We start from the raw sequence: 13366 nt of genomic DNA, 5'->3' as shown, positions 1-13366 counted from the left end.
GTTGAAGATGTCCGAGAAGACCTCTGCCAGTTGATCTGAGTGCACGGTCTGGTATTCAGTCTGGTCCCATCACTTTCCTTGGATTCCCATGAAGGAAAACTGATCTGACCTCTGATGCAGTTACTGTTGGGATAGGTTCATCAGGATTTGTCTGAATAGGTGTTACCTCTCCACTGAAATTCTGCTCAAAGCAAGCATAGAAGGTATTGAGAAGATCTTGGAGGGATACTTCATAGTGCAAGACAACAGACAATCTCTTTTTAGAACCTGTGTACTGGGACTAGACAGGTTGCAGCAGGAAGTGAAGAAGGCAAAGTCTATGTTGGTCTTAATAGTGAGAGGATTTGAGTACAGGAACAAGATGTTTTACTATAATTATACAGGGCATTGGTGAGACCACACCTAGAATAGTGAGGAAGGATGTCCTTGCCATAGATGGAGGGCAGCGAAGGATTACCAAACTGATTCCTGGATTGGCAGAACTGACATGAGAGATTGAGTCGATGTGAGTTGTAGTCACTGGAGTTTAGAACATGAGGGGGAAATCTCAAAATTCTACAGGGACTAGACAGGTTAAATACAGGAAAGACGTTCCTGATGGTGGGAGAGCCAGAACAGGGATCATAGTTTAAGGATTGAAGTAACTCCACAGAGGCTAGTATCCCCTCACCAATACACCCTTTGTCTACATGAGACCAGTCCTTGACCCTGATCCAGCTCCCTTAGAGCTAGCTCTCAGAGCAAACAGAACCACTGATACTTCAGTTTATTTTAAAAAAAAATAATTCTGTGGGGATGAGTGAAATAACTCCGCAGAGGCCAGTATCCCTTCATCAAGTCCCCCATTATTTGTGAACGGAGAGCCCTTGACACTGATCCAGCTCCCTCAGACACTCCCCCAGGACTTGTGCGTAGTCGCTCCCCAGGACGTCCCAGAACGCCCTGAAGAACTCCAGAGTCAGCCCGTCCAGCCCCAGGGTTTTGCCCCTCAAGCGCGCCGGTCAGTTCCTCTAAAGTGACAGGAGCATCGAGCCGTCTGGCGTCCTCCGGGCCGAGCTGCGGCAGGTCCTCCCACAGAACTCTGCGAGCATCCTCGCTGGACGGATCCGGAGAGAACAGAGCCGTGTAATAGCTTCGAACGTGGGCCCTGATGCCCTCCAGATCAGAGACGAGGGACCCGTCGTCAGCCAGCAGCACAAGGAGCTGCTGATGGGTGCCACACCTTTTTTCCAGCGAGTAGAAGAAGGGGGAGCCGCGGTCCAGGTCCTGGAGGAGCTGGATCCGCGACCTCACGTACTCGCCCCGAGCCCCGACGAGCTGCAGGTCCCAGAGCGCGGCCTTCTTCTCTTCGTACACCCCGCGCAGGGCCGGGTCCGCGTCGGGCTGACCGAGGCGTGACTCCAGATCGAGCATCTCCCTCTCCAACTCCCCGATCCTGGATTTCCGCCTCTTGGTCGACCCCCTCGCGTACTCCTGACAGAAGACGCGGACGTGAGCCTTGCCCACGTCCCACCATAGCCTCAGGGAGGGGAAGCTTCCCCGCTTCCTTCTCCAGCCGGCCCAGAAACGACGAAACGAGTCCTGGAACCGCTCGTCCTCCAGCAGCAGGTTGTTAAAGTGCCAGTACGCGGAGCCGAGCCTGGCGCCGAATGGAAGGAGTTCCGCCCACACCAGGTGATGGTCCGTGCACGACACCTGCCGCGTGGAGGCCTTCGGAAAACAGGAGGCGTACGCCCGCGAAACGTACAGGCGGTCGATTCTGGACGCTCCGACCCCAGGCCTCACGAAGGTGAAGGCGATGGAGTCGGGATGGAGATTCCGCCAGACGTCCACCAGGTCGAAGGACTTGACCAAGTCCCCCAACCTGTTCCCCAATGCCCAGCCAGTGCGGGCACCACCGTGGTCCCTGCCCTCGAGGATGCAGTTAAAATCTCCCCCGAGGACAACGCACTGGTTCTCGTCGATGGAAGCGTGATGAGTGGACAGTTCTTCGAAGAAGCTCGCTTGCCTCGGCCCGGCCAGGGGAGCGTATACGTTCACCAAGTGAAGCACCGCGCCCCCCAGCCGAACCGTCAGGTGAAGCAAACGGCCTGGCACCGGCTCCCTGACCCCCAAGATCTCCGGCTGAAAATGCAGGGCCAACAGGATAGCCACCCCACCAGATCTGCGGGTGAGGTGACTCATGTAGACCCCCCCCCGCCACTCCAGGAGCCAGGTGGCTTCGTCTCCTGGGGTAGTGTGGGTTTCCTGCAGGAAGCACACCTCATACCTCCCGTCCCGGAGGACCGAGGGGGTCTGGAATCTGCACTGTGACTCCCTGCTGCCGTTGATGTTGAGGCTGGCTATAGTTGGCTCCATATCGGAAGCGTCGTACAACCACCACCAGTACGGTTAAAAACCTATATACACATTTACAGGGAGGACGAGGGAGGGGCACAGAGGTCCCTCGCCCTCACCAGGAGTGTCCCCAGGAAGTTCCTGACTCGCTTTCGCTCATTGACATCGAGCCCAGGCGCCTGGCGAGCAGCGTGGGCCGACCAGTAAACTCTTTCAAAGGAGCTCCAGCGGTCAAGCACCAGTTGGGCTCTATCCCTGCGACCTCGAGTTTCCTCAACAAATTCCCAGAGTTCCTCAAGGGGGGATATCGGTGGGGGGCACCCAGGACTCAAAAATGTCACTGCAGACAGGGTCCGTGTCGTCCCCGGTGTCCTCCACCGATCCTGAACCCTCCTCCAGGAGGTTGCCCTCAGTCACCGACCCCTCCCCCACCAAGAGGACAGGAGCTGGTCCGGCGCCGCCAACCGGCCTTGAACCGTCAGTGACCCCACCCCCAGGGTCACCAGTGGTACCTTCCTCAGCGCACCCCTTCCCGGAACACCCCGAGTTCAGGTCGTTGTGCGGCAGAGGCTCGGGGCCCCGCTCCTCTCCCGACACCGGGACACCCGGCTCCTCGGGGAAAAGGTCCTCCCCCAGGGCCAAGGCCCCTGGAAAAACAGCCTGGGAGGGAGGAGCGTGGATAACACCTTCCTCCCCTCCACAACCCAGCAGAGGGCCCTCCGTCATCGCCCGCACCACAGCCCATGTGATTATTACAGTCCTCCCCAGGAGCCGGAGGAGTCGAGGCAGCAGGAGGCCCTGCTATAGCCTCTGGGGGTTTGGGTAGGTCGGGCCACGGTGTGGGACAGTCGACAGGCACCAGCGGCTCATCCCCTGGAGAAGGGCAGTACCACAGGCACACTACTGGAGTGTCTCTCCCCTCCAAGGGCCGGCACCTCTTCCCCAGAGAGACGGGGGAATTTATGGGCCTTCCCCTCCCCGCCCACCTTGGTGGTCATGGGGCCCAAGGTCCTGCCCCCCAGCCTTTCCCGGAATACGATTGGCTGGGGGAAGACAGGAGGCGTGACCAGGGTGGGGAGGGTCAGCTGTGTCACTTCCTGCCCTGCCCCTGGTTTATCAGGTGACATCGGGCTGGGCAGGGGCGCAGTTCCCTCTCCGGGGCCCAGAGACACGGTCGCTGCAGGAGGTTGGGCAGCGGTGGTTCCCCTCAGGGGCCCCCGGGCCAGGTGTTGCAGCGCCAGGGGTGGGCGTCGAAGCCCCAGGAGTTTCTCTATCGGGGTGTGGGGTTAGTGGGGCTAGGATCAGGTGGGGGTTTGGGGTCAGGGTTCCCGTGCCGGGGCAACGCTGGCACAGCCGCAGGGGCATTGGCGTGCTGGGGCAGGGCAGCTCGTGGGCTAGGTGTCGGGGAAGGGGATAGGGTGGTCTCCCCGTGGGCGGGCCTAACGCGTCGCGTCTTCTTGAGTGCCTTCTGGCCGGCCGGACACTCACCCCCCTCCCTGCTGGAGGCTGGAGCATTGGAATCCTCCGGCTCTGCTCCGGGAGTGGGTGCGGCGGCGCCACAATCAGCCGTTGGTGTGGGCTGGGCAGCCTTCTGGGTGGGGCAGTTTCTTTTTATGTGCCCCACCTTGTGGCACAGGTGGCACCACATGCCATCCACCATCCAGAAGGTGCGGTAGGCCGCGCCCTCGTGGATGAGGGTGAATGAGCCCTTGGTGACGACCTCCCGGGCCAGGCAAATGAACACCTGGCGTCGGAAGGAGTAGATGTGCCGGAGGGCGGGGTCCTTCAGACCGAGCAGGAGCGGTTGGATCCCTGACCGGATCTCCCCCAAGGTGGTGAGGTGGGGGAGAAGGAGCTCGCTGGCAATGAAGGGCGGGATGTTGGAGATCACGACTCTCTGGGCCGTAACCTCCAAAGGGTCGATGGGCAAATGTGTCCCGCCCACAGTGAGCCCCCTCTCCACGGCCAGGTGGACCGCCTGCTCGGTCTTAAGGAAAAATACGGCCTTCCCATACATTCGGGCCGCAGCGACGATGGCCAGTGGGCCGACCACACTAGTCATGGCCTTGCTGCAGGCCTCAATGGTCATATTGGGGTGGGGATAGGCCTTTACCCCCAGGCGTTTAGTTAGGTGCCTGAAGGGGGTTTGGGTTGCGGCCGGTGTCGGGACAGCCGCTACCCCGGCGTAGGTGCGGCTGGGCCCCACGACCTTCAGGCTCGCCATACTCTGCTGCTGGTGGTGGATTCAGGCCTCTGGCAGCAGCAGTGGTGGAGGTTGTGGGGAGAGTCCCAGGCAGTGACGGTGGAGACCAGCCCCAGGCAACAACAGCGGTGGAGGCAGGCCTCAGGTGAGTCCCAGGTAGGCCCTCGGTTGCAGCGATGGGGGCAGACCTGTTGGGGAGGGTCCCCAAGGCAAGTCCCAGGCAGCCCCAAAATTGAGTCCCAGGCAACAGCAACAGTGGTGGTGGAGGTTGTGGGGAGGGGCCCAAGGTGAGTCCCAGGCAGCGGTGGTGGAGGCAGGCCTCAGGCAACAGCAGCGGTGGAAGCAGGTCTCTGGCAAGTCCTGGGCAGGCCCTTGGTTGCAGCAAGTGGGGTGGGGGTGGGGGGGGCAGACCTGTTGGGGAGGGTCCCCAAGGCAAGTCCCAGGCAGCAGTGGTGGGGGTGAGCCTCCAGCAGTGGCAGTGGTGGAGGTCCTAGGGAGGGGACAAGGAAAGTCCCAGGCAGCGGTGGTGGAAGTAGGCCTCAGGCAACAGCAGCAGTGGAAGCAGGCCTCTGGCAAGTCCTGGGCAGGCCCTTGGTTGCAGCAAGTGGTGGGGGGGGCAGACCTGTTGGGGAGGGTCCCCAAGGCAAGTCCCAGGCAGCCCCAAAATTGAGTCCAAGGCAGCAGCAGAGGAGGTGGGCCTCTAGTAACAGCAGCAGTGGTGGAGGTCCTGGGAGGGGCCCCAAGGCAAGTCCCAGGCAGCAGCCGTGAGGCAGACCCCAAGCAGCAACAGCTGAGGCAGGTCTGGGCGGGGTCTCAGAGACCAGCAGTGGGAGTGGGCCCCAGGTCAGCAGCAACACTGCCTTGACCTGGGTGAGGCCCAGGCTGCAGCTCCAAAAGTAGGCCCCAGACTCAAAAGCTCTCGCCTCCTCCTCTTCTTCCTTCTTTTCTCCTTTTTTCTTCCTCTCTCTCGATGTGGGGGCAACTAGTCCAGGGACAGTCCCCTTCAAGGAGGAGAGTCCTTGCACCCTGCACGCACGCACACAGTCACACTGATCCAACTCTCAAGATAGGCAAATACCTGAGTGACCAGTGACTAGCACTGCTCTTCACATCAAAGGGTAATGCTGTGTGATCAAAACAGTGAAGGGGAGGGTAGGGACTAAATCAAAATAGAGTTGGAGGGGGAAATAATGCACTCCACTCCCTGTGGCGCCCACCTCTCCCTGAACGACTCCAGGGTGTTGGTGGACACCGCGTGCTCCTTCTCCAAGGACACCCGGGCCCTAACGTAACCCCGGAAGAGGGGCAGGCAGTCGGCCCTAACGACCCCCTCCACGGCCCACTGCCTGGACCTGTTGATGGCCAGTTTGGCCAGGCCCAGGAGCAGACCCACGAGGAGGTATTCAGACCTGTCCTCCCTCCCACTTCTGTTAGCCATAGCTCCCTGATTGGATCGGATTAACAGCCCCAATCAGGGAACTCATACTCTATAAGATCCACTGGTACAATCACTGCAAGGGTAAGAGGCAAACCCTTTAGGACTGAGATGAGGAGAAATTTCTTTACCCAGGGAGTGGGGACCCTGTGAAGTTCACTACCAAAGAATGTGGTTGAGGCCCAACCGTCAGGTTTTCCAAGAGGAGTTAGAGATAGCTGTTGTAGCTAAAGGATTCAAGAGATATGTGGGGGAGGGTGTGGTTAAGGTATTGAGTTCAGTGATCAGCCCTGTTCATATTGAATGGTGGGGCAGATTCAAAGGATAGAATGGCCTACTCCTGCTTCTATCATCTATGTTTCTATGGCTTTCCATCGTTAGATTAGAATCGCCTACAGTGTGGAAACAGGCCCTTTGGCCTGTGGCATCACTCTCAGCCAATTGTGGGTTTCAACACCACTCAAATACATGAACACAGACTCCAGTACAATGCTGAGGGAGTGCTACATTATCTGAGGCATTATTTATCCACTAACGTGAAATCATCTTCTCTATTCATTCATGGGATCGAGCAATTGCTGGAAAGAACAAGTTTTATTGTCCAAACTAGTTAACCTGAACAAGCTGGTGGTGGGTTATCATTTTGAATCATTGCAGTCCCTGTGGTGAAAGCACTCTCCCAGTTCGGTAGGGAAGGGTATTGCAGGATTTTGACCCACCAGCAAAATGCGTCTCTTTGTTGCTCTCTGCATTGAATTTAATCTTCCAATTGTCCATTCATTCCATTGCTCTGCCGACAGCAGCCCAATGTCCATCATTATCCTCCTCATAACTGACAGTATTTCGAAGTTTTGCAAACATTTAGACCCAAGTCTAAACATTAATGTGGATCAAGAAAAGCAGTGGTCCTTGTCCTGACCCGGGGGGGGGGCACCTCCTCCAGTCCAATAGAATGATTCACCACTTCTCTCTGTTCCCTGCCAATCTGCCAACTTCGTGCCCATGGACTTGAACAGTGCTGGAAAGCCTATTATGTGCTTATCCAGTGCCTTTTTAAAATCCACATACACCACAATAACTGTCTTACTCTGATCAATCCACTCTAAAACGCATCCGAAAACTCACTCAAGGTTGTTAAGCATGACTTACCTTTGCTAAGTCTGTACCGGCTTTCCTGAATTATAAACAAAAACACACAGAGAAAGGATGAGTCAATGGAATTGATTTATCCAATGATCTAGCAGAATGTAGGAACAGACTTGAGGGGCTGAATAGCCTCCTCCAATGGCTATGTTGCATGAAAATGTTCACAAGGAGCACAGCAATAATTCACACTAATGCAATTTAACGTTTTGTGGACTGTACCTTGGCAGCACCATCTGTCCTTAATTTGTGAATATGCAACACACCATAGTATTGTGCAGCAGCACAATGACCCAGGCACAGAGGCACTGAGGTTTAAACTGTTACTCCACCTGAGTTACAGTCAGAGGATCTCACATGGTCATTTCTGCCCCAATACCTCTGATGACAACATCTGTGAGATTTATGAGCCTACAAATTCTACATTGAAAATCCGAGTGCAGATTAGCCAGTCAAATCCGCCAAGCATTAAAAACTAGCTCCGGTCTGTCAGGAGGGTTCCAGCTGTGTTTTGGCCCCTGTACATGTTACGGCTGGGAATTGGTCACAGCTCAACACATCCTGAGCAATCGGCCTGAACCAGAGTCACCCTCCGTATTCTAAAAATAACTTGTTTCCCTTGGTTCCAGTCCCATTTGGTTTAAACACGTCCACATCACTTTCTTCTGAATAAGGAGATATAAACAGTCTGGGGGCTTAGCACCTACAAATGGTGAAACCATTTTCTTAAAATACAGGAATTCTGTATAATTCAACCCCTTTCTCATGGCCCTAAGGGGATCACTGACTGTTGTTAATCTTGCAGCGATTTCTCTTTACAGTTTTTCCACAAATCTTTGTGTTCTCTATTTTCCTTGTTAACGCTCTCCCCATTCTCATGGAAGGCTAACTGGGACCTTTCTGCTGTTTGGATCCATTGGTGTGAGACATGTACTGGTAATGGCCAAAATAGTCACAATTACCTGGTTAGTCATCGTAAGAAATGAGACTTTTGGAAGAAAGGCCCTTCACACTGAGAGATACAGATCCTTATTCCAGCTGTGCATAACCTTCTGTATGGCACAGGTAAAAGACGTATCTCCAAAACATCAGGTTCATAACCTGGAGGCAACATTCTCTTTCAAATCCGGATAGGTAGCTGGATTAACTTCAATCTTCAGATTGTAGACCAGCAGGTAATTAGTGGGATAACACTTGTAAAAGGCTTGCATTTTTACAATATTTTCTCAACTATTGAAGAAATTCACTTGCGACGGTCATCTTTGAGTTGGGGGTAAGCTTTTCTGTCATCGTGCCATTATTTGGGAAGCTGGACTTGTTCAATTCTGCTGTCAAAGACTGGGTCTGGGATGTGGAAAGCAAGTAACATTGGGGCAGAGGAAAAACAATGTGTAATTTTCCTGACAGCTTGTGGACCTGCAGCTTTTTTGGTTATTAGGAAATTCACGTTCCCTGAGGCACCAGATACCAACCGTACAAAAGTTAACGGATTTAGTTAAGGAATGTTATGATCCCAAGCCTCCTCTAATTCTGAGACACTATCAGTTTTACTTGGCAATTTGAGAACCGGGGGAATCCGTATTGGGATTTTTGACTAGGTTAACGTGGCTGGTAGAGTCATGTGACTTTGGTTTAACCCTGAATGAGATACTGAGAGACCGGTCAGTATGTAGGATTAATGATGTAACCGAGCAAAAGCGTCTATTAGCTGAAATCCAACTGGATTTCAAACAGACACGACAACTGGTTTATTATCGGAAAATGTGGCAAATGGAGCTTATGAACTGCAGGATATTGTGATGGAAGTGGACACCCTCACCAGTCTGACTGAGCTTGGGGAATACCACTTGAATGAAGGCAATTGCAGAGCCTCACTCAGGACGCACCCTGAACAGAGGGACTCCAGGTCAGTCCACAACAAAACCTCGAGACAAAGCCAAGCCTCAGCCAAACAGTTAACATTTTGGCCATTGTAGTTGCTGCTGGTATGTGTGTCTTTAGACACCTAAAAGTTCCACTAAATGGAATAACAGAACTTCTGGTTTGGAACACTTCAATTGCTTAGCAATGTCCAGCTCAGAACCAATCAAAATAAACATCTGGTTAAACAGTTACCCGGTTCTAATGGAGGTCAACACTGGCGTGACCATTTCAGTGATCACAGAACCAGTTTTGAGCAGAATTCGCTCTCGACTCCCGCCCTTAAGCTTGCGCAAGACCTTGGCTAAACTGAGAACCTATAGCAGGAAACCTTTACAGATTAACGGTACAACTTTGGTTCTGGTCTCAAAGCAGCTGGTTCAGTTCCCACTGTGTGTCATAAAAGGCTCAAGCCCATATTTGATGGCGAAAAATTGGTTGAGAAAGATTCACCTGGATTGGCACCATATTGTTCCAGGAGAAAATAGCTGTCTGAGTGAAGTCCTAATTAAATACCCAGAGGTTTGTCAGGAAGGTCGAGGGGATATCAAAGGAGTCAAAGTAACCTTACATGTTGACTAGGAAGCGATTCCATGATTCTGCAAGGCCGGCCCACTGCCATTTGCCTTACAGACACAAGTAGAGGCAGAAATCAGGAGGCTGGAGAGTGAAGAATTCGTCAACCTGGCACAGTTTGCCTGAATGGGTAGCACCGATCGTACCAAATATGAAGCCAAATGTGTTGATTCATCTTTGTGAGGATTTTAAACAACCAATAAACAACTTCCCACAGCTGGATAAATACCCAATCCCTCACACAGAGGATCTATACACAAAACCGGTGGGGGTGGGGGTGGGGGTCTGTCCTTCATAAAGCTGGACATGAGCCATGCGGAGCTGTAATTGAGGTTAGATGAGGATTCCCAGACGTACGCTATAATTAATACCCATTAGAGTTTGTACCAACATTTGAGACAGCCATTTGGGTTCTCCTTTTCCATCAAGTGTTGAAGATACCTTGGAATCTGAGTTGGACACGGCGAATGTCTTCTCCTTGGCACCTTTGCTGCCTGACGAAGACAATGAATTTCTTCTGAGACGCTCTGGGTGAAGGAGGTAAGTCATTGTGTGTGTTACACGCCACCTGAACCAGAGGCTGAGTCTGCAGAACCTGACGCAGTGTTAAAATGCCCCAGGAGGAGCTACAGAGTAAAGAACCGGCCTATGTTCTCGGACTCAGATGGGGAGGAATGTAGTGATTGTAATGCGGTCAGCCAGGTGGACCTCATAGAATATGAGTTCCCTGATTGGGGCTGTTAATCTGATCCAATCAGATAGCCCTACCTGACAGCGAGGGTCCCTCGTCTCGGATCCAGAGTGCATCAGGGCCCACGTTCGAAACTATTACACGGCTCTGTTCTCTCTGGATCCGTCCAGCGAGGATGCTTGCAGCGTTCTGTGGGAGGACCTGCTGCAGCTCAGCCCGGAGGACGCCAGAAGGCTAGACGCTCACGTCACTTTAGAGGAGCTGACCGGAGCCCTCGACCGGCTCTCGAGGGGCAAAACCCCGGGGCTGGACAGGCTGACTGTGGAGTTCTTCAGGGCGTTCTGGGACGTCCTGGGGAGCGACTATGCACAGGTCCTGGGGGAGTGTCTAAATGCCGGACAGCTGCCCCTTTCTTGGCGCAGGGCGGTCCACCTGGTCCGGGACCTGATCCATTTCTGTCGACGGGCTGGTCTGCCGAGCGCCTTCCTGTCTCTCGACCAGGAGAAGGCGTTCGACAGGGTCGATCACGAGTACCTGCTCGGGACTCTGCGGGTGTTCGGGTTCGGGACGCGGTTCGTCGCCCGGATCCGACTTTTGTACGCCGCCGCAGAGTGTCTGGTTAAAGTTAACGGGTCCCTGACGGCGCCCCTTCGCTTCGGGAGAGGAGTGCGTCAAGGCTGCCCCCTGTCCGGCCAGCTGTATTCCCTGTGCGTGGAGCCTTTCCTGCGCCTCTTGCGGAGGAGGTTGTCGGGGCTGGTTCTGCGCGGCGCGGGCACGGGGGTGGTCCTCTCGGCCTACGCCGACGACGTGCTCCTCACTTTCACCGACCCGGCTGACCTGGGGAGGATGCGCGAGTGCCAGGCCGTGTACTCGGCGGCGTCTTCCGCCAGGATCAACTGGGCCAAGTGTTCCGGACTACTGGTCGGTCCGTGGCGGGTGGACTCTCTGCCGGAGGAGTTACGGGGGTTCAGCTGGAGCACCACCCATCTCCTCTACCTGGGGGTCTACCTCAGCCCGGCTGAGGAATCCTGGCCGGCCAACTGGCAGGAGCTGGAGGCCAAAGTCTCGGCTCGCCTAGGCCGCTGGACAGGACTGCTCCGAGTGCTATCTTACAGGAGTCGAGTGCTGGTCATAAACCAGCTGGTGGCCGCCATGCTGTGGTACCGGCTGGTCACTTTGGTCCCTCCTCCTGGCTTTGTCGCTGACATCCAGAGAACGTTGGTCGACTTCTTCTGGGACAAAAAGATGCACTGGGTCGCCGCGCAGGTTCTGAGTCTCCCTATCGAGGAGGGCGGTCAGTCGCTGGTGTGCGTCCGCACCCAGGTCGCGACGTTCCGCCTTCAGACCTTGCGGCGATACCTTTACGTCGAGCCTCCTCCTAGGTGGTGCGCCCTGGCGACGTATTTTTTCCGCCAGGTGCGTAACCTCAACCATGACACGCAGCTCCTGTTCGTCGACCGTGACGGTTTGGAGGTCGCCCTCAAGGTGCTGCCTGTCTTTTACCAGGACCTGATCACTGTCTGGAACATGGTCGAATCGCGTCGCGCCTACCCTCCGGCTGGAGTAGCGGCTGTCGTCAGGGAGCCGTTGCTCAGGAATCCGCACCTCCGTACTCGCGGGTTCGAGTGGCTGTCGGAGGGGAGGGCCATGGCGGCGAGGGCGACCAGGGTCGGGGACGTGCTGGGTGCCGGGGGCCTGGGCTGGACGCTGCCGCAGGACATAGCGAGCAGGGCAGCGGTAGACGTCCAGTACGTGGCCACCGCCATCCGACGCCTTAAAACGGCAGTGCTCGGACCCGACGTAGTGCACCTGTTGGAGGACGCTCAGGTGTGCGGTGGGATCCCGTCCGCGCTCACCCCGGCCCGGACGGAATTTCACATTTGGCCCCAGGGTCCCGTACTTCCCGCGGGAGCCTGTGCCCCACAACCTGAGCCGCCTCCGGAATTTTAATTTTGTCGCTTTTAGGGACATAAAAAGGAGGGCCCTGTATCGACTGCTGCTGCACACCGTCCACCTCTTCTCCCTCATCCACCGTCCGGACACGCCTTGGCGTGCCCATTTGCCACCGGGCGGTGGGGATCCCCAGTGGAGGGCTCTCTACGCGGGAGTCCTCCCCCTTTCTCTCGGGGATCTGGGGTGGAGGGTGCTGCACGCAGCAGTCCCCTGCAACCGCAGATTGCGGTGGTTCATGGACTCCCAGCCCAACTGCTTGTTCTGTGGCGCTGTGGAGTCCGTGGACCATGTATATATTGGGTGTGGGCGTTTGCACTCCCTTTTTGATTTTCTTAAGAACCTTCTCCTCTGTTTCTGGCTGCACTTCAGTCCCACGCTCCTGATCTTCGGGCACCCGGTACGGAGGAGGGAGGGCAGGTCCGAGGACCTCCTCGTGGGTCTGCTCCTGGGCCTGGCCAAACTGGCCATCAACAGATCCAGGCAGTGGGCCGTGGAGGGGGTCGTTAGGGCCGACTGCCTGCCCCTCTTCCGGGGTTACGTTAGAGCCCGGGTGTCCTTGGAGAAGGAGCACGCGGTGTCCACCGACACCCTGGAGTCGTTCAGGGAGAGGTGGGCGCCGCAGGGAGTGGAGTGCATCATTTCTCCCTCCAACTCTATTTTGATTTAGTTCCTACCCTCCCCTTTACTGTTTTGCTCACACAGCATTGCCCTTTGATGTGGAGGGCAGTGCTTGTCACTGGCCACTTGGGTGTTTTTCCTATCTTCCTGGTGGTGGCAATTGAATAAAGATTTGTGCACTTTGTGTCTTTCACTATGTCTCGCACCTACACACACACACCATGGGTGCTGGGGAAAAAATAAGCACTACAGCACTTAGCCGGTAGTGTGGGGGTTAAATAAAAAAAAGAAAAAGAAAAAAAAACAGGAAAAAAAATATATAACCAGGGGAAGCACTGCCCTCTGATGTGAGGGGCCACTGTTTGTCACTGCCCACTCAGGTGTTTTGCCTGTCTTGGGAGTTGGATCAGGAAAAAAAAAGGATGACTTTGGGATGGGCAACCAACCTCAGTGGAAATATTTCAAACTATAGCTGCCAACTTGTACGCAG

The sequence above is a fragment of the Chiloscyllium punctatum genome, chromosome 39 (genome assembly GCF_047496795.1).
Source record: "Chiloscyllium punctatum isolate Juve2018m chromosome 39, sChiPun1.3, whole genome shotgun sequence".
NCBI classification, from domain to species: domain Eukaryota; kingdom Metazoa; phylum Chordata; class Chondrichthyes; order Orectolobiformes; family Hemiscylliidae; genus Chiloscyllium; species Chiloscyllium punctatum.
The sequence above is the reverse complement of the archived record's forward strand: the minus strand, read 5'-3'. Positions refer to the sequence as shown.